Source organism: Chenopodium quinoa, unplaced genomic scaffold (assembly GCF_001683475.1).
Source record: "Chenopodium quinoa cultivar QQ74 unplaced genomic scaffold, ASM168347v1, whole genome shotgun sequence".
Lineage (NCBI taxonomy): Eukaryota > Viridiplantae > Streptophyta > Magnoliopsida > Caryophyllales > Amaranthaceae > Chenopodium > Chenopodium quinoa.
Genome location: NW_018743858.1, coordinates 2517115 through 2538428, shown reverse-complemented (window position 1 = coordinate 2538428; position 21314 = coordinate 2517115). Strand labels below are relative to the sequence as shown.

General features: G+C 37.0%; 1 long non-coding RNA gene across 2 annotated transcripts; it reads left to right on the top strand.

Annotated features, from left to right (window-relative positions):
- The first annotated feature begins 18040 nt into the window (after positions 1 to 18040).
- LOC110686401 lies at positions 18041 to 21071 on the top strand. 2 transcript variants are annotated; one of them, XR_002504187.1, is made up of 4 exons: positions 18041 to 18350; positions 19432 to 19595; positions 19683 to 19728; positions 20221 to 21071. It is a non-coding gene; the product is annotated as an uncharacterized LOC110686401 (long non-coding RNA). The 2 variants fall into 2 exon arrangements; XR_002504186.1 differs by having other exon boundaries at positions 18042 to 18350; positions 19683 to 21071.
- Positions 21072 to 21314: the final 243 nt, after the last annotated feature.

Here is a 21314-nt window from a genome sequence, read left to right as displayed (position 1 = left end):
AGGGTGGAGACAAGGCTCCTAGGTCACTCTCTAAAATGATCAGACCAAGGCCTGGTGAAGAGGTCACCAGCTCCAACAAGTCCAGGAAAACAACGTCTGCTCAAAGGGCTTCCAGGGTTCTTCTTGACATGAATCGTCTGACCGTTGGGGGAAAAAGTAATAGAAATGTCAGTCTGGGGATTAACCTTTCTTTCCAGCCAGGTGTCTCTGAGGCACTAAAGGGTGGCTAGCCACTCAAAGGTGCAAGCGGCTCTGCAACGACTATAGGGGATTCAAACCCTTAGCCTTACCCCCAAGGTACTGTTGACCTCTTCAACTCTCCTTTTGAGCTGGGTTGGCCCATGCGGGTCAAGTCACATTCCCAGCTTCAATCAGAAGGATCTTCGGGCAGCCGACAATCTGTTGGCGGCGCATATGTTGCTTTCTCACCATATCTAACTTCTGGTGCAGATCACTCCCCTTGATGGCCGGATGTACAGCAATACTCCAAGGCCATGTTGAAGGTTGTCCCCAAGGACGACAAGGAGGCCATCCCCGAGATTAATACATTCAATGTTGACCGCATCCTTACTATGCTGTCTGAGGTTCATTATTTTTATTTACTTTCTTTCAAGTGTATTGCCGGCTGCTTTTCTAAAACCGTTTGCATTTATATAGACGATGCTGCGAGTAGAGGGGCTAAAAAAGTCGTATGCCCGAAAGCAGGAAGAGGTAAGGCGGGCCAAAAAAGAGGCGTCTAAGTCCACTAATGTTGCTCAATATTCAATGATAATTCATGACCTTGAAACTAAAGCTCAGCTCTTGTCACAGGCGGACTCCATCAAGCAGCTCAAGGCCGCCCTCAATGAGGCTAATTTGAAGGCCTCAAATCTGGAGGCGGAGCGCAATAATGATGAGGTAGAGCTGAAAAATGCTCAAGCGGGTCTCAAATCCTAGGAAGAGGCCAAGAAAGAGAACACCACTCTTAAAGCAGATGTCGACCGTCTGCAGAAGGAGATGACCGCCTCTTAGGACAACTTCAAGGCCACACTAGAGGCTGAGAAGAGCCGTCTCATTGAGGAAAATGAGCAAGACTGTGAGGACCGAATGAGAATGGCCTGGTTGCCTGTGTATCCTGAGGCGGATTATAACGTCTAGGAGCTGGCCTATAGATACGCAGATCTTGCCATCCTAGCTAAGGATGAGGGTCAGCCGGAGCCCTGAGCCCTTCCAAGATTAGGTCTAGAAAAAGCTTGCAAAAGAGAATGAGGATGAGGAGCTCAATGAGCAAGATCAAGTGCCGGTTGATACTGACCAAGTTCAACCAGGGCAACCTGAAGGCGAGCTCCCTTCCGGTCGGGACCAGACGGTGCCTCCATCTCATTAGCAACAAAATTAATCTTGTATTTGTTTCCAGCCTGTGTGCCGAGTTTCTGTTTTATTTGTTTGACAATACTTCTCTTTCTCCCGGATGTATATCTGGTTATATTATATGATCTGCCGACTGCGTCGGTTTTGTCAAATTTGCTTTTATTTTTCAATCTTTGCAATTTTCGATATGCATATACTTTACCAAGTGCGTTGCCTAATACATGCGGTTTGCCGCATGCAACAAATGTATTTGCCCCTGGACGGATGTGTGTTGGGTTTTAAAGGTGATTGCCCCAAACCAAGGAGACAACCGTCTATTAAGCATCCGGACTGAATATCAGATGGTCATAGACCGCATCTGAATCAGATTTCAGAGATTTTTAATCCAAGTGGGAAAGGCAGACGGATACCGGCTGGTGTCTATGAGACATGCGGTGTTTGTTATGAAATAGACATGTGGTGTTTGTTTATGAGCCGTCTAAATTCCATCTTTGATTATTCAGGTCAGCCGGCTGTGAGTTAATCCTCGTGGGGTTAATCAGTCTTCGTTGGTTGTCTTGCTCTGGATGGAGCAGACAGGTTATCGTTTAGTGGAAGGCGGCCATTGGCCGTGTGTAGTTGCCTTAAACGAGCAATGGTTTAGCTGCTAAGGTTCTGACTTAGCTTAGATCTTCCAATTTACCCGTTTCTAGTGCTTTTGAGCAACAACAAGTTATATCCAACCATAGTTACTGGTCACCGTTTGTTACATTACAGGCGGTGACCTATGATAACTAGGTCTCACTTGATTGTTTAAAGGGCTGCAAAATTATCCTTATCCAGACAGTTGGTAGGGCCGTTCGTTTTTAAGTTTATAGAACAATGTGCCACCCAAATGGGAGATGCTCTCTGCGGCGAATTCACCCGGATGGACGTCGCCGGTTGTCTACTCATGTTGGAGCAGGCGATGGTATTAAGGTTATCTGGCCATTGGCCTCATCAATAGCTGCTAAGTATTGGACTTAGCTTATATCTACTCATGTTGGAGCAGTCGTAAAATTTTTACCAGCCCGTTTGTACATTGCATAGACGGTATTTATACAGAAAGCAATAAATTATGCGAAAATAAAGCATCTTTTCATTGATAAACTTTATTTACAAAAAATTTACAAGTTTTAGAAGTAGTAATTTTTTAAGTTATCTACATTCCAATTTTTGGCTAGTTGCCTATCGTCTAGAGTTTCCAGGCGGTAGGTGCCGCCTCTCACTTCTTCATAGATCCGGTAGGGGCCTTCCCAATTGGGAGTCAACTTTCCTTCCTCATTGGCCCTACCGGTTGCCTCCGTTTTTCGTAACACAAAGTCCCCTACTTTCAAGAGTCGTTTGTGTACTCTTTTGTTGTAGGCTCTTGTCATTCTCAGACGGTAGATCTCATGACGTAAGGCGGCATTGCCCCTGCGCTCTGGGAGTGAGTCCAATGCTAGCCGCATGGCTTCCCAATTAGCCTCTTCGTCATAGAGCATGACTCAAAGAGTTTGCTCATAATGCTCAATAGGCAAGACGGCTTATGCGTCGTATGTCATAAGAAAAGGGGTTTCACTGATTGCCCCTATTTCAGGGGTTCTGGTGGCCCATAGGACATGAGGCAATCATCTGTTCATAAACTACCAGTCCTTTCAATTTTCTTCTTAATACCGTTTGAGATTAGCTTGTTGAAGGCATCATCCTACCCGTTTGATTGGGGATGGCCAACTGATGCAAAGCAATGTGAGATCCCTTGATCTCCCAACCAGTTCTTGAGGGTAGGCGTCTCAAACTGAGGGCCATTATCAAAGACCATAGACATAGGTACGCCAAACCGGGTGATAATATTCCTCCAAATGAAGGAGATGACATCCTTTGTCTTTATGCCTTTGACTGCCTCTGCTTCTACCCATTTGGTGAAGTAATCAACGGCAACTAGAATATACCTCCGTTCGCTTATAGCAGGCGTATATGGAACCAAGATATCCATGCCCCAGTTGGCGAATGACATTGGGCTATGAATAGCCGTCAGATCAATAGCCGGACGGTGTATGAGTATACCAAATTTTTGACACTTGTCACACTTCTTCACCATTTCCATGGCATCTGTCTCAAGAGTGGGCCAAAAGTAGCCTTGCCGCCTGACCCTTTTTGCTAGAGTCCTGCCGCCTATATGTGATGTACAAAAACCCGAGTGAAAAATCCTCTAGAACCTCTTTCCCCCTTTCTGGGGTGACACATTTCAGTAGCGGATGGAGATAACACTTTTTGAAGAGTTCTCCCTTATGAATCTCAAAGCTTACGACACGTTTTTTCATTGCAGCCGCTTCTGAGTATACATCCGGCAGAGTGCCGTCTGTTAGATAAGCTCAGATGCCATCCATCCAGGTGGAGCTTCGGTCCAGAATTCTAATGGGATCTTGTTCAATACTTCTTTTCTCCATAACTTCCCAAAAGACTGACCTAGGCGTATCACAGGAGGCGGATTATGCCAGCTTAGAGAGAGCATTCGCCTGATTGTTTTCTAACCTGGGCACTTGACACAGATGGAATTCATCAAGTGTCCCGGCCTCATCTTTGACCGCCTTCAGGTATTTGATCATAGCCGGATGTGTGGCCTCATAGTCACCATGGTATTGGCTAACAATCAGTTGTGAATCAAAGCAAGCGTCAACTTTTCTTGCCCCTGCCGCATTACACATGCGGATACCGGCTAACAGGGCTTCATATTTTGCCTCATTATTTGAGGCTTAAAACTTGAACCGTAGTGCATATTCATACTTGTCCCCTTCAGGAGACTAGCATATAACCCTTGCACCACAGCCGTTCATAGTAGAACTCCTGTCTACATACACTTTCCAAACCTGGTCAAGATTCTCTGGCTCAGCCGGCCTTGTCATTTCGACAATGAAGTTGGCAAAGGCCTGACCCTTCATTGCCTTCCTGGGTTCGAAAGAGATTTCAAGACTTTGTATTTCAATAACCCATTTGAGCATCCTGCCGGATGACTCCAATGTTATCATTGGCCGCTTGAGGAGTTGATCTGTGTAGATCACAACCGGATGTGCCAAGAAGTAAGGTTTCAACTTCTTGACTACCATGAAAAGAGCAAGGCCAAAATTTTCAACCATGGCGTACCGTGGTTCAGCATTTCAGAGAACATGGCTAATGAAATAGACCAAAAGTTGTATGCCGTCTCTCTCAGCTAGGAGAACAGCACTAAGGGCATGGTCTGAGACGACCAAATACATGTAAAGCACCTCCTAAGATAGAGGGCTGACAAGACTTGACAATGAGTGCAAGTTGTTTTTTCAACTTCTGAAAGGCCGCCTCAGCATCCTCCCTTGTAACACCCTAGAAATTACTTTCCTTTAAAAACCCAATTTTACCCTTTTAAAATACGAAGAAGGAAAATCTAAGACATTACCGCCACCGTGATAACGGCAAAGGCTAACATCAAAGACTCACACAACGGAAGACTATCTTTAAAACCATTTAAAAATCAAGTCAACTTTAAAAGGTCAAACCAAAACGAAAGTAAAAGTCAATCAAAGTCAAACGAAGTCAACCTACAACTATGAACCATTGTAGGCCCTTAGAACCAGACCATACTGAAAACCTTTGCGTTAGTCTCATGATCAATATAAATAAATAATATTTAAAGCAAATAAAACACATGACATTCCTATGAGAACTAAGCATGATTCGCTCTTCACTCATGCCCTTCATGAATATGCTTCATCACCTGAAAAGCTTCTCTCTACTTGTCCCCATTACTCGCCATTAGAAATGGATCATCGTAGGGCCAAGGTATAAACAAGGCCAACAAACATGCAAACACACAATAAGCAAAGCTGAGTACATAATAATAAAACACACTAACATGCTTTCATCCTATCATCACCTAACTTACCGTGTTGCACCTGTTTACAAGCACACAAGACACTCAACACCTAACTAGACAATAACAAGTCCAATTATTTAGCTTGATTACGCATCGAACGGGTTTCCCCCCTAACCTGCCCCAATAAAAGGGGTACTAACACGGGAGCTAACCGTGAAAGTATAAAATAAACCACTTGTAAGTGGCGGAATTCCTGCGCAAAATAAAAAGGAATATACAGCGTTCTGTACTCCCAGTAGAAGTTATGGTTAAATATAAAACACCATAACTCCCCCCATATGTTCATACTCAAGGTATATACGTTCCAAGAGATTTGGTACGTAATCTCTTTCACTTTACGTTATTTACAAATTATCAGACTTGGTGATGACTCTCAAACACAACACAATCAAACATAATAAATCATTCAAGCAATCAAACATACCAATTTAATTCTTGAATAATTAGTGACCACATAATTTTATAGTCGAACCCTTTTTAAATTTACCTCAGTGTCAGAGACACCTTAAACGCATAATGCGCCACAAATCCTATCCCTCGGTGTTTAAAACACCTTAAGTGCACTTGGGCACCAAAATATAATTTAATCCTCATGTACATAGACACTTAAATAGCTCCTTCCTCATGGTTATAGCATCAATAAAAATTATATGAACCATAATAAAATTCCTTTTCCATATTCCAAACCAAATTAATTAAACATTTAGTTTAATTAAACATGCTTTCTAACATGACCATAATAAAAGTGTGGTTCATATTTAACATGTTAACATAATCAATTCCAATCACCAATTCATCCTAAATAATTCATATATCACTAATCATTCACTAACATCAATCCAATCAACAAATTCCAACAAACACCTATCATGATACTACTTGGAATTAATTAAACAAAGCCTAGCATGCTTCTACATATTCAAGTAATCACTAAGTACGCGAACGTAACTTATATATGATCTCAAAATCGCCACGACTAAATAATATCACTCACTTGGAAATCTCCTACAAACCAAAATTACAAAGAAGTATTAATACCTATTTCACACAATTTCCAGCAATATATACTCTCTTTAAATCACTCATAAACCCTCTAAAATAATCTGAAATTTAACTTAAAACCCTTACTTTTATTCCCAATTAATGGGTAATTAAAAATTATCTCAAGAAACTTAATTAAAGCTTCTATATATAAATTCCAGCATTATTAAAACATCTTAAATTGCTGTAATTAAGTTTTAAAACACCTATTCCAATAATTTAAATCACCTACAATCAAATCCCATCAATAAACATTAATTTAGAAACCTAGGGTTTTCAATTTAGGGCTTTTTTAATTCAAAACCAAAATTTTAAAATTTATATACAAAATACTTATTATTAAACATCATAGAATCACCACAAAACCCAAAAACAATAATTAAATTAAGGTAGATTTAATTAAAATAAAAAACAACATAATAGTTTTTTTTTTTTTTTTCAATAGCGCACAACCACCAAGGCTGGCTGCCATTGCTGCCTTGTGGCTGCTGCTGCCGGCTAGTGCTGGTGGTGGTGGCCGCCGGCCTGTGGTGGTGTGTGGTGGCCGGCCGGTGTGTGTGGTGGTGATTAAAAAAATAAATAACATAAATTAAAATTAAGGGGAAGGGGAAAAATTAAGGAGAAAAGAAAATAAGAGGAGAGAGAGAGTTTACCTTTGGGTGCACTCCACCTTAGGCATATGATGAGTATTTATACCCCCTCTCAATCCCTCCTACTTAAAAATTCCTTTACTACCTTTAATTATCCATTTCCTAGTCAAATTTGTATTTTGACTTTCCATAAATATAATTGACTTTAAAATTTATCATTTTATAAAATAATATGCCCCAATATTTTTAAATCATGAAATAAAATATTTTCAAGATTATTAAATAATTTAAAATACACTTTTAATAAAAATCATTCTTTTTTAAATTAATGAAAAACCTTAAATAATTCATTTCGAATTATTTAAATACTTTTAAGTTTAAATTAAAATACGTATAAAAATACGGGGTATTACATCCCCCCATTCAAATCTAGTCTCTCTCAGACAGTTGCCGACTTTTCTTCTGTTGCATTAACATCCGGGCGTCAGAATAAGTCTTCTTTGATCCATCCGGCTGAACATGCCGGATAGCCTTCCTCTTCCCTGTTTTAGGGAATCGAATCTTAGACAGATCAATCAAGGGTCGGTTTTCATCCTTTGGTTTGGGATGCGAAGTAGGCACTTGGTCCTTGACGGGCTTTTTCTTCTTGGCCGACTGACCCCTGCTGGAGCCAGCTGTCTTCTTATTAATTAGGTCCTTGATTTCCCCTTTGAAACTTGTCATGAATTTCATGAGTTCATCTCTAGTAACTAGGGCTGCGCCTTCTGTCTCCTAGGGTTGACCAGACGGCTGTCCAATTGGCTTGCTTGGACCAGCTTGATCTTCACCCCATTCCCTTGTTTCCGTGGAACGGGTGCGCCTGGTTCTAAGTGACCAGCCTGGGGCCACATAGGTTTTGACATTGATGTCGTCACCACTGTATTGGTTTGTATAGACCTCAAAGTCGGCCGTAAGCCGTTTCTCATTAGAAGGCGGTAAAGGTTCTTGTGAAGCCATCTTAAAAGTACTTTCCCCACAGACAGCGCCAAATGTTTCGGGGTTTTCTGTGTCCCTCGGGAGAGTTACAACACCAAGACTGGATTTCGAGCGCCTGTACCTACAAAACAACGGAGACTCCGGTTGGGTGGAGTTCCGCCTCCGACGATCAAGTTAGAACGTGTATGGAGTTTGTAAAAAGTGCGGAAAGTATAGTATCTTCTCGGATTCCGAGATCAAGAGTAATATCTGCAATTAATAATTGCTTTATTTTTTGTGAATATTTTTTGAATGTGTCCCATGAAGGGAACATCTCCCTATTTATAGGGTCTTGAAATGCGTGCTGCCATACTAGGTTACGAAAATCTAGGAATGGTGGGCTATCTCGGGAATTGGGCCAAGAAGGCTGCCTTTTTCCCAATGATTGGAGATGCCACGTGTCAGTAGGGGATTGGTTCTCTGCGAATCTCTCCTGAGGTGACATTTTTCACCATCTTATTGGGCCATGTGGCCCTGGGTATTTTTACCCAAAACACTACCTACATCCTTAGTTTTCCCCTTTCTAACCGGAAGCTTTTTCTCTAGGCTTGCTTGGTATTTGATTCAGTTGTGCAACTTTGTTTTGACATTTTTTAATCAATTACTTAATCAACAACACACACTCACCAACCATAGTGAACAACACGCATAAAAATCATATGTACCACATTTCAAAGTACTATTTTAATGGTAAACTAACCAATTACGTACACTAACCCAATACTCAAAATCGCAACAATGTACTGTAGTTTTTAATTATTTGTAGTAATTTAACAAAGAAAAACCCTACTTTATAACTAATCATATCACTAAAATAACATATTAAACAAATGTGCATGCAATTACTGCGGTACGATTTCTAGGGTTTCACATTGTTAGTGTCAAAACTCAAAGTGGTGGGAACTTTTGATATTTTAAAAAAAAAAACTAGTTGGTAAAATAAAAATAAAAAAACAAAAAAACTGTAGGTGGTAATTCGTAAACAACAATAATTTTAGGTGGTAATTGTCAAAAAAATCGTAAAATATTTTATACTAGATGAAAGCCAGTGCGATGCATGAATTTTTAATACATAAATCTCAAATATATATATATATATATATATATATATATTTCTTAGTTAGACTCTAAGTTTTTTTTTTTTTTTTTAATAAAAAAAAAATTATTTGATTCATGTCCTTTTTTTTTTTACAAGAAGAAAACGGATTTCATTAATATAATATAGCCAAGCGGCACTTACATATAATTCCTAAGAAATCAAGAATTCCAATACAAGTACACACCTTAAAACTAGTGGATTGCTAAACATCGCCCGCAAATCTCCACATAAAGCCCACAAATCTATATTGAATTTACCTTATTGCCCTAAACCTAAAATAAAAAAATCTAACCCATACCCACACTCTAATAACCCGAAAATACGGCAATGTCGAGGTGGCAAGGTAAGGACTTGGCGGCCACAGCGGCGGAGGGAAAGACGGCTCACGGTGGCAGGGTTTTTTTTTTATAAAAAAAAAATTAAAAAAAAAACCAGAAGTGGTGGGGCGCCTGGCCAGGACACCCAGCCTCTGGTGGTGGCGTCTGCTCCGGCCGCCGGAACCAGGGGGCTGGCGTCTGACCTGGACGCCTAGCCACGGTTGTGGCGTTTTCCAGAGGCGCCACCGTCGTGGCTGGGCGTCCAGGTCAGACGCCAGCCCCTGGTTCCGGCGGCCGGAGTAGATGCAACCACCAGGGGCTGGGCGTCCTGGCCAGGCGCCCCACCACTTTTTTTTTTTTTTTTTTTTGAAAATCAGAATTCTTTTGTTAATGTTTAATATTTTTGTTTTATGTGTTAATGTTTTTTTTCTAATATATATATATTTTTTTTTGAAAATCAGAATTTTTTGTGTTAATGTTTAATTTTTTTTGTTTTATGTGTTAATTTTTCATATGTGTTAATTTTTTTGTATGTGGTAATTTTTTGTGTTAATAAATAGTGTTTAAATTTTTTACATTATGTAAAATTTTTATTTGTAAATTTCATTTCTATATATAATTTACACATACAAAATTAAACATAATTTTATTAACACATATTTAAAACATAATTTCAAATTAAAACAATTTTTTTTGAACTTATTAACACATATTTAATTTCAAATTTAACAAAGTTAAAAAACCACAAAAAAAACAAAAAAAACAAAAACTTTAAATAAAATTACAAAAAGTTTAAATAAAATTACAAAAAAAAAAAAAAAAAAAAAAATTCAAAAAGTAGGGGTGGCGTCTGGCCAGGACGCCACAGCCATGGTGGCGGCGCCTGGCTAGGATGCCACAACCATGGTGGCGGCGCCTGGCCAGGACGCCACAGCCATGGTGGCGGCGTCTGGCCAGGACGCCACAACCGTGGTGGCGGCGTCCTTGCCAGGCGCCACTGCCTTGGTTGCGGCGTCCCGGCCAGACGCCACCGCCATGGTGGCGGCGTCCTGACCAGATGCCACCCCTACTTTTCGTAATTTTTTTCCCGGATTATCTCGCTTTCCGGCGACGATGACGGCTCTCCGGTGTCCCTCGGCAATCCACTCCAGCTCCACATTCTTCGTGAGAGTGAATTACGGTTTTGGTAAAAATTAGAAAAAGGGCAAAAGAGTCAAAGTAAAAATAATTGTGGGCTTTATGTAGAGATTTGTGGGCGATGTTTAACAAATCCCTAAAACTAAAAACATTGTAGATTTGATTAACAATCGCCTTAATAAAAAAACTTCATCTGAAGCAATACAATCTGTGAGTTAACACTAATTCGGCTTGAAATCCACTAATGCGAAGCCGTTTGAGTGAAAATACTCATGTGTTCCTCCGGATTCTTGTACAGATTATGAAACCCTAGATTTTCAAATCTCGTCATACAAATATAAAAAGAAAATAAACTCAAGAGAAACATCATCATCATCTCACGAATGAGATTTAATTATTGAAATCAATTGAAAGGTTTTTGGGGCTTACCTCCGGTAGAAACACAAGTGGAAACCCCTACAAAGATTCACAATTGAGATCAAGAGAAAAGAGATGGTAGAGATGGAGATAAAAGGGAGAAAAAAGAAGGAAACCTGAAAAATAATTGAAAAAACCTAGCAATGGAGGCTAGGAAAACCCTCCCAAGGGAGAAACCTTAGAGTGAACCAAAAAAAACCCTCCCAAGGAGAAAACCTAGAGGGAACGACTACTACAAATTATTTGATTCATTTTACCATTTAATAGTTCCAAACATAAAAAAAATAAAATTAATCAATCAAAATGCTATTGCCTATTCTAAAGGTCTAAGTTTTAATTTTATTTTAATATAATTTATGAGGCGACCTTATCTGTTATTGTTAGTTACGTATTAATTTTTATTAAAAATAAATTAATTTTAAATATGTTATGTCATTCGTAGGATTATCTTGTGGAAAGATATTTTTTTGTTTTTAAATAATTTAAATAATAAATCACTATTCGTTGTTTTTTACATTTAAAATCAAATTCTCAAATCCCATTATTATTTTTAATTTTAAAATAAAATTCATCTCTTTTAGTAAGGATTAGTTTTTAAAATATGATTTTTATTTTGGATTAATTTTATTCATCAAGTTAATTTATTAAAAATCATAATCGTACGTGGTGCTTTTTTTTATAATTTATAGATTTTTTAAATAATTTAAATCCTATTATCTAAATAGGATTTTTAGTTCTTAAATAAGAAGATAATTTTTTGTTTTTTAAATAATTTAAATCCTATTAAATCACTATTCGTTGTTTTTGCCTACATAACAAATATTTTAAATATCATTCGTCACTTTTGCTTTCTTGGCGAGTGATTTTTTTTAATTCTAAATTAAATCTAAATTTTAATAAGTCAAAATAATGACGTTGCTTATGTGGCGTTCCGAATGCTCTTGAAAAACGCCTCCTTTATTTATATACTAATTTTGTGCCTGGGCAAGATTGTTGATAAAATTTTAGGATAAGCTTTTTGGCTTGAATTCATAATACGGTCAGGTAATCCCTTTTGATAATGCTAGATATTTAGGCATATATCCTATCGATTATTTATAGAATAACGTACTTTTTATAGTTTTGTTTGTAAATAGATATCTATGTTATTATATTGAAATGGGAAATTCTCAATGGTGACCCCCAACTACTACTAGACACCAATGGTAACCTCCCTTTTTTATTATAAAATATGACCTTAGTTAAGAATTTTATGCCCCTAATAACATTATTTCATCAAATAGTTAATTAAAATTAACTATGGTTAATTTTTATAAAAATAACACTTTAAAAAAATAACAACCACCAACCCATCCACCCACACCACCATCTTCACCAACTAGCCACCCTATCCTCCTTCTCTTTCACTGTTGGCGACCTATTGCCTGACCACCTCTAGACCGCCGAAATCGGAACGATGACCACCCCTAGACCACTAAATTGTCGATTCCAAACCCCCAGACCGTCAAACCCAAACCCCACAACCACTTTATACCGTCGAACGCCCCAAACCCTAACCAGTTTTCGCTCCCTTCCCCTCCCCCTCACCCGCCACTAGCTGAACCGAAACCACCCTCGCCCGAAAACCAAACCCAGTATCCCCAACCTGAACCGTAATCACTCTCAGATTTGGGTAGGTGGGGTGGTTTCGGGTTGTTGTTGGCGGAGAGGACACTTAGAGGAGATAGAAAGGGAGGGTTATGGGTTATGGTGGGAAGAGGAGCGGTGGTCTGGGTCTGAAGGAGGTTTCGGGTCTTAGTCTGGTGGGGGGTTTCGGTTTGGGGTAAGAATGAGGGTAGAGGTTGAGGCGGTGGCTGGTTGAAGATGAAGGTTGCGGCGGTGGCTTGTATCGTCAGCTAGTTAATGGTGAAGGGGGCGGCGCCGACTGTTTGATGGTGAAGGAGGTGGCAGCGGTTGGCTGAAGGTGGTTGGTTGGTTTTTTTTTTGGTTTTTCTTTTTTTTTTAAATAAAAATTTAACCATAGTTTAATTTTTTAAATAATAAAACACTCATTAATATCTTTTTTTATTAAAAGTTATGATTACTTTTGTATACTACCTCCGCTTCTTCTTACCCACAACAAAGAATAGTTTTGCGGACTCTTAGGCAAAAGATCTTAAGCATAGTTAGTGAAAAATAAGGGCATATACTTAAGTATTAATCCAACCCAAAAAAAAAAAAAACAAATTTCAGCAAATTTAAACTAAATAACCCACCACCACTAGCACCACCCAACAGCACCAAAACCACCCACCACGGCACCCACGAACCCACCACCGCACCCACGAAACCACCCACCACCATACCGCAACCACGAACCCACCACCCACCGCACCCACGAACCCACAAGCTGCAGCAACCCACCGAACCCACGAGCCGCAACAACCCACCGAACCCACGATATGAACCTACCAACCACGATCTGAAACCACCAACGAACCCACGATCTGAAACCTATCACCGATGAACTCATCGAACTGAGCCTAAGAACCCACCATGAGAATGGGGTTGGAGAAGGAGAGAGAAAAATAATGGGGACGAGGGTAAATAAGATAATCTTGGGGTTTAATCTAATGAAATCAGATTTGTAGTTTAATAAGGTTGTTTCAAAAAAAAGTAAGGGTAATTTCGTCATTTCACAGCAAAAAACTTACTAAAATAGGAAAGAAAACAATTTGTTGCGAGTAATGTGAACCATATGTTTTTAGTAAATGTTGCGAGTAATAAGAACCGGAGGTAGTATATGAAATATTAGAAATATAGTGATAATAAAACTCTATACAACATTTTTATCTTAAAAAATCTATCCAAAAATCGCTTACTTAGTATCATATGTGTAACACCCTCAAATCTCCCTCTACGGAAATACTAGTACAATACTTATAATTATACCGTAGAGATAGACTTAGGCGTATTTGCCGCGTGATTACGCAAGGCTACCAAAACTACTAACCAAAACCGAAACTTTGCAGCGGAAACTCAAACTCTTTCTTTATTAATAATAACTATAAATAGAAACCATTGTCATGAGTACTCATAATAAAAATAAAGACCAACATCCCTAGATCTAGGTGAAGAATATCCCGAGACTCCCATATGCTCAATTATTGATTCCACCTGAAAATAGTCAACACTGCTTACCATTAAGGTAAACAAGGCGAACCAAAACAAATAGGAAATACTGATTAGCAAAATATGCTAAGTACGATAAGTGCATGATAAGTAAACTCAATTTATTTGCAAACATGCTTTAAAAACCAATTCCAATAATTAATCCATAATTGCAACTCATTATCCAAAACCAATTCCAATAATTCAATATTTCAAATAAAAATATTAATAAAAACCAATTCGTCTTTTTGAATCCAATTCCTCACCAAAGTGTGCACACCCCCCAAACTAGTCTCTTTATACTGCAAGGCTATTCTTGAGGAAAGACTCGGTCATGCAAAATCTAAAGTCTTATCAACTAAATCCGCATAGTGGGATTACTATCAACATGCTTGTAAAACTTTAATAATAATATTTAATAAATCTTTTTAATTCAATATTTCCAATCTTTATAATAACAATTCAAACTCCTTTTTATTTAATTCAACATGCTTTCAAAATCAAACCTTTTTAAAACATAATAAATAATTTAATTATTCGAAACATGATATAAAATCAATCCTTCAATTTATTTATTAAAAACAATTTTTTAAACATACCTTTATTTCATAAATCATAATTCAATTCATTCATCATAAAAAATCATATAAAACATGCTCATTCAATCCAATCAATTTCAAAGGTATCTAGCCACCTAAATGTACCTTTGATCCTTGCTAGCAACACACAAAGAAACTTCAATCACTCTTGTCAAACACACCCTACACATAAATATAACCTTAATCAATATAAGGTTAACAAATAATCACAACAATTAAATTAAAAACCCCCAACTATATGTACATGAACCTTATAATTTATTTTTCACAAACTTGAATCTGATTTTATTTAGTTCAAAACACTTATTATAATTTTTATAAACCCCCATAATAATAATAATTAATTAATTAAGAGAAGAGAAGAAGAAAAGGTAGAAAACCAAGGAAAAAAGATAAGAAAGGTGGCGGCAAAGGGGGCGGTAGCTGGTGGCTGCCGGCGGTTGTGGTTGGTGGCGATGGTTAGCGTCAGTGGCAGGTGGAAGCCGACGGTGGAGGTGGTGTTTGGTGGTGGTGGTTGGCGTGGAAATTGAAAAGTAAGAGAAAGAGAGGAGAGAATTAGAGAGATTAAGAGAGAAAATTAGAGAATTTGGTGTGAGTGTTTAGCTATGATCAAGGGGTATTTATAGGCTAGCTTATGCAAGAACTATGGTAGGAGAATGTAGGAAGAATTACGGTAAAAAGAATTAAGGAAATTACTTGGAGAAGAGAGCTAAAGAATTATGGAAAGTTTAATATTAAGGTGACTAAGGAATAATTAATTTATGGAAAGTATGTTGTCATGAAAAATAATATGGCAAATGGCTTTACTTGGGGAATAATCAAGGATGATATAAGGTAGGAAAATAAGATGATCAAATATTTAGGAGATGGGAAATAAGAATTAAGGAAAGATAATAGATTTAAGGGAGATAATTAAAAAAAAAATACAAATTACCAAAATAAATCATCCAAAAATCAACCAAGATGATCGAAATTTTTGAGCTACCATAGCTTAAATTTTCGGACCTCTTTAGTAGAATATAGGAAGTTATTTTGCTAGATTTTATGGATTAAAAATGATTGTGTAAATAATATATATTGTATAAAATAATGAATTAAGAGAATACCAATTATTCACTAAATAAATTAGCTAAGAAAATCATATTTTCCACACTAGGAAAATCCAAAATTATTATCCAATCATTAGGAATTTTTGGACCTCCCAATTAAATAATAAAATATAATATTTTCTTAATTAAAATATCTGAATATATATCAATAATCCGGATTTTAAAATAAAATAAATGGATAACAAATCTTATCCAAAATCCAAAAATAATAATTAGGTTTTAAAATACTTTTGGGCCCGTAATTCAAATATCATTTTGGCTCCAAAATTCAAATAGTAGAATAAATTACTAAAATACCCTTTTTAGAAAATAATAATTAATTAATTGATTAGAAAATACGTTTCAAAAATACGGGGTATTACAATATGTGTCAGTGTCACAATAATACCTATTTTTCGCCTACGTGGCGTGACACTTGGCGAAAAACTGGAATGCTAAGTGTCACTGTGTCGTAGTCTAGCTGTGAGATTGACTTAGTACGTGCCTCGGGCGTTGCCCCGGATACCCATTTTAGAGAGAGTACTTATTTGTGGACATATTTTTTTTTATTAAAATTCTATTGTTAATTGGATATTCATATTAATTATAATATGTGGTGTATTGCTATAAATAAAATTCAATTATCATAAATATTCATATTAACTATAACACAAACTATTGGGTGTGGACGTCCGTACCCAATAGTTTGTGCGGTCAAACTCCATTTTCGCTATTTCAGAAGAAAAGTGAACCTTTCTCTCTCCTCTGCCATCACCTGCAAACAGATCGAATTCGAATGCCCCCTCTGACATGGAAGATCGGGCCACGTGAGTTCTGGGTCAAGACGATCGGCAATAATGGACATGGAAGATCGGGGCACCGTGAAATGGAAGATTAGTTGTAGGTGGTTGTTGTGGGGATGCGAGTTTTGGTGGCCGAAAATTAAGGGGATGATCTTCTTGTGATTGGTGGTCGATTGGGTGATTGGTGGTCGATTGGGTAGTTTGTGGGTGCGATGGCCTGGTTCGATGGTTTTTGGGTGCGGTGATTTGGGTTCGGTGGTTTGTGGGTGCGGTGGCCTGGGTTCGGTGGTTGAAGGATAAGGAGATGGAGTGAGGGTCGTGTTTGAGAAGCTGCTAACAGAAGAGAAAGAAAGAGAGGAAGAGGGGGAAAGAGGAGAGAGAATGAAATTAAAATAGTTTGTACTTGTATATAATTTCTACATCAACTAATATAAGTAATATATCAGCCAATTAATATTTTTTATCAGTCAAAATTAAAGACATTAATAAAAACGTATCAGCCAACAAAAGATACATATAAGCCAACAAGAGGAGTATATCAGCCAACAAAAGGAACATATCAGCCAACAAAGGATGCATATCAGCCAACAAAAGGATGAAATCAGCAAACAAAAGCAACTGGTAAGCCAACAAAATAAACATATCAGCCAATAAAGTGAAACATATAAGCCAACAATTAAAATATACGTATCAGCCTACAAAATAAATATATCAGCCAACTAATGAAACATATAAGCCAAATGATGTCTAATATCAACCAACAAAAGGAACCTATCAAAAATTAAAAAAAAAAATACATTAGCCAACACAAAAATCATATTAGTCAACAAATGAAACATATCAGCCAACACATGAAACACATCAGCCAACAAGTAAAACATATCAGCCAAGCCATCCGCACGGAAATTTGGATGCGGATATCCGCACACAATAGCTTCTCTAATTATAATATGTTTTTGTGTTGCTATAACTAAAATTCTATTGTCAATAAAAAGATAAATTTTTTTTCAAAAGAATTATAAATTATTTTATGTATACTTTTTTTTATCCTAAACAAATCTATCCAATCTAATCAAACATGACATCGAATCTAAACACAATTATATCCATTTGTCGCCTACGTGGCTCGACACTTGGCAAAAATTGGAATGCCAAGTGTCACTGTCTCGTGGCCTGGCTGCGAGACCGCCTTTATTTATTAGTTATGTGATGTGATATGATATGATATGATATTTATCTAATAGATTTTGTGATCTTATTCGCTTGCTTTTGTAGAAAAGAAATTAACAATATATTTTATAATACTACGCAAATAGGATCTTGCTAACGAACGCTCCTGGGTCGTTGGATAACCCTTTAAATATTTTCTAATATAGTATTAATTTGGGAATACATGCCAAAATCACGCATCGATCGGTGTAATTAATGTTTATTTCAAGTTAATAATTCTACTTTAACTTACCTTATCCAACGCCCTCAGGACGTTTGTTAGCTTTTGCCATTTAAAAGATACTATAAACAAAGACGAGTATAGACATATAGTCATAATCATATTACAATTGTTTGTTAGCTTTTTCCATTTAAAAGTTACTACAAACAAAGATGAGTATAGACGTATAGTCATAATCATATTACAATTGTTTACAAGGGAGCCCTTATTTTTAAATGCTAAAAGACAAAAACATCTGTGATATTTTTTCCAAGTTCCTCTTGGATTTCGTGATTGTTTACAAAAAAAAAAGAAAAAAAAAATACTGAATTACTGAGAAATATTCCTCTCTCCTGCTTTCTCATCGAAGCCTACTCCACAATCTCCATTGAAGCAGCTTCTGAGAGAGGTAACATCATGTTTCGTATTGTAATCACCATATATCAATTTCGCAATTTAGGGTTTATCGTCAATTTAATTCTCAGTATAGTTAATTCAAAGTCGATTTTGAACTATTAGTTATAATTACTAAGGTTATGAAAGATCATAACAAGTGATTCTCATGCAGCTTCTGAGAGAGGTAACATCATGTTTCGTATTGTAATAACCATATATTAATTTCGCAATTTAGGGTTTATCGTCAATTTAATTCTCACTATAGTTAATTCAAAGTCGATTTTGAACTATTAATTATTACTAAGGTTATGAAAGATCATAACCAGTGATTCTCATGCTAAAGAAGAAAATTATTTGATTTTTTCGAGCCTAATAATTGAAACAAGTTTTCCTTTTTGTTATGATGGAATTATGAATGCTCAAAATCGGACTTTTCTTCTTTTAATTTTATGATTTTTCGAGCCTAATTTGATTATTGAAACATATTTGCATTTAGTGTTAGGATGGAACTATGAATTGGGAACTTTTATACCTAAAATTATGTGATTTTTGAAGCTTATTTTGATTGTTGAATCAAATTTTCTTTTATGTTAGGATGGAACTATGAATGTGACCTTCTTTCCCTAAAATTATGTGATTTTTGGAGCCTAATTTGATAATTTAATCAAATTTGGTGGCTAATGTGATGTAAAACCCTTTAATGTTAGGATGGAGCTATGAAATTGGACCTTTTTCTTCCTAGGCCTAGGCGGCCGCCCCTCCTTCCTTAGCCGGGGGGACGCGCCTGAGCGTTAGTGCTCCATAATAATACCAAACCTGTTACTATTTAGTCTCCCCTAACAGTTTCCCCCTTAAATTAGTCCCCTTTAACAATCTCCCTCCTGATCACTACCCCTAATAGATATTAAATTTATGATAATATTTGTCGCAGATTAGGATAGATTTGCTGTATATTTTGTATCCTTATCGTACTAGGTTTTCTAACGTAACTAGAACTAGTATTGTAATATCTATATTTATTGATCAATGGTACACACTCCAACTTGAGGAGTTTTCCCAAAATTTAACACCCCTAACAGCTTTTCTAACTCTAGGGATTTAAGAGAGAGAAAATTCGCATCAAAGTTCAAAGATGCATTCTTTTGCAAACAGAGCTACTGCGCTGCTAACTCTAGCAGTCACCATTCTTGCAATCACGTGCGCTGCCGCTTCTATTTTCGACAATTTCAATTCCCCTTCTCCTATTGCCAACATTAAGGTTGAAATCTTTATCTTCGTTGTTTTTAATTTTACTTTTTATAATCTTCACTGTTTGGTTGATTAGTGTTTTTTGGTTTCAATTTAGGTGGCCAACATTCATAGATTTCAAAAACTCTCCAGGCAATTGCGAGGTAATTTTTTTAATCTAATTTACTAGGTCTTTAATTTTGTTTTAGGGTTTTCTTATTTAATGCGAAGTATGAATTTTACATCTGGGTAATTGATGTGCATTTCTTTGAAGTAATTTTTTTTACAAAAATCCGTTCTAGTCTGCGTTTTTATATGATTGCATTTGAGGGTTTATGTATATAATTTTTAAGTTGATTTTGCTAATGCAGTTCTATATGAATTTATAAAGGTGTAATAATATGCATATATTTTACAAATGATTTACTGCACAATGCTATATAAAAAGTGTGGTCGAGCTGCATTTATATAATGTTATTAGTTTATTACTAAAAGCTAGTTTGGTCACTGTAACTGATCAATTGCAGTGCAATTGCCCTTACATGTTTGAGAACTCGAGGTATTGTAACGTAGTAATTTTACCCTCTAGTTATGTATTAGGAAGGATATGCTTGCACAATCAAAGATTGATAATGTTCTTCTTATGATATTTGTAGCGACCCTCTCGCACCTTGTTGATCCATGTTAAGGATCATTGATGGAATTTCAGGGTGGTCTTCAACGATCATCAAGGCTAGGTGTGGATTAAGTAAATTGAACGTTGTGTTCTTGATATGTTCATTTTATATGGTGTTTTACCCCCGTCACTTGGTCATATTTGAGAGTATTCTTGGCTCTTTAGAGACACTCTTATTACTAATATGTGTTTTCTAGTGTTTTCGTAGATTTGGCATTGTTTTATAGGATGTTGCAGATTTGGAGCATTTTCCTAGACTTATTTGAGCCACTACGAGCATTAGAGTAGGATCACATTCATATGACCACATTCCGAAGCCCAAGGCCGGTTAGAGTTATCAAACCGGTGATTAAGGGCTCAGTGAAAAAGAAGAGTTCGAGGCAATGGGCCGAGCTTTAAGGCCCCAAAGAGGAAATGCGAATCGGACTAAGAAATAGCCTAATTGAAGAAGTCCATGATGCCCAAGAGCTCGTCCGACCGGGGAGTGCCCTCGCCTTAAGGGGCGCCCGGTCGGGTCAGAAGGAAGGGAAGCAGTCCTTCTCCTTGTCTCGCGCCCGACCGGGCGCGAGTGAAGATCATCTCACCAAAAATGCGGGCCCGGCTGTGCAAAGCTTCGCCCGACCGGGCGTGTGTTTTTAGGAGGATTTCGACGATTATAATTTGTTTTTATATAGGATTTTTGTGCTTAAGTATAAATATGTTTTAGTTAAGTTAGATAGGGGGATGTCTTCTCATTAGTTAATTCTCAGTTTTTAGTTTTAGGCTTTTAGTTAATACTCTTATTATCTCTCTCTACACCATGAGTTTTATGCAATTCATTATTTCCATTTATTTTGGTATAGATTTCTTCCCCTTTTATTTTCAGTAATTTAATTGCTTTGATTAATTATGCTTTGCTTAATTGCTTTGATTAGTTTAGTTTTAATTATGTATGAGTAGTTTAATTCTAGGGTTTTGGAGATCCATAAATAATATGAAGGGGTAATTTATTGTTATTGATTTTTAATGCTTTGGTTAATTTCCTATTGATTAATTTAATACTACGCAATTAGATTAGCGCTGGTTTAATTGTAT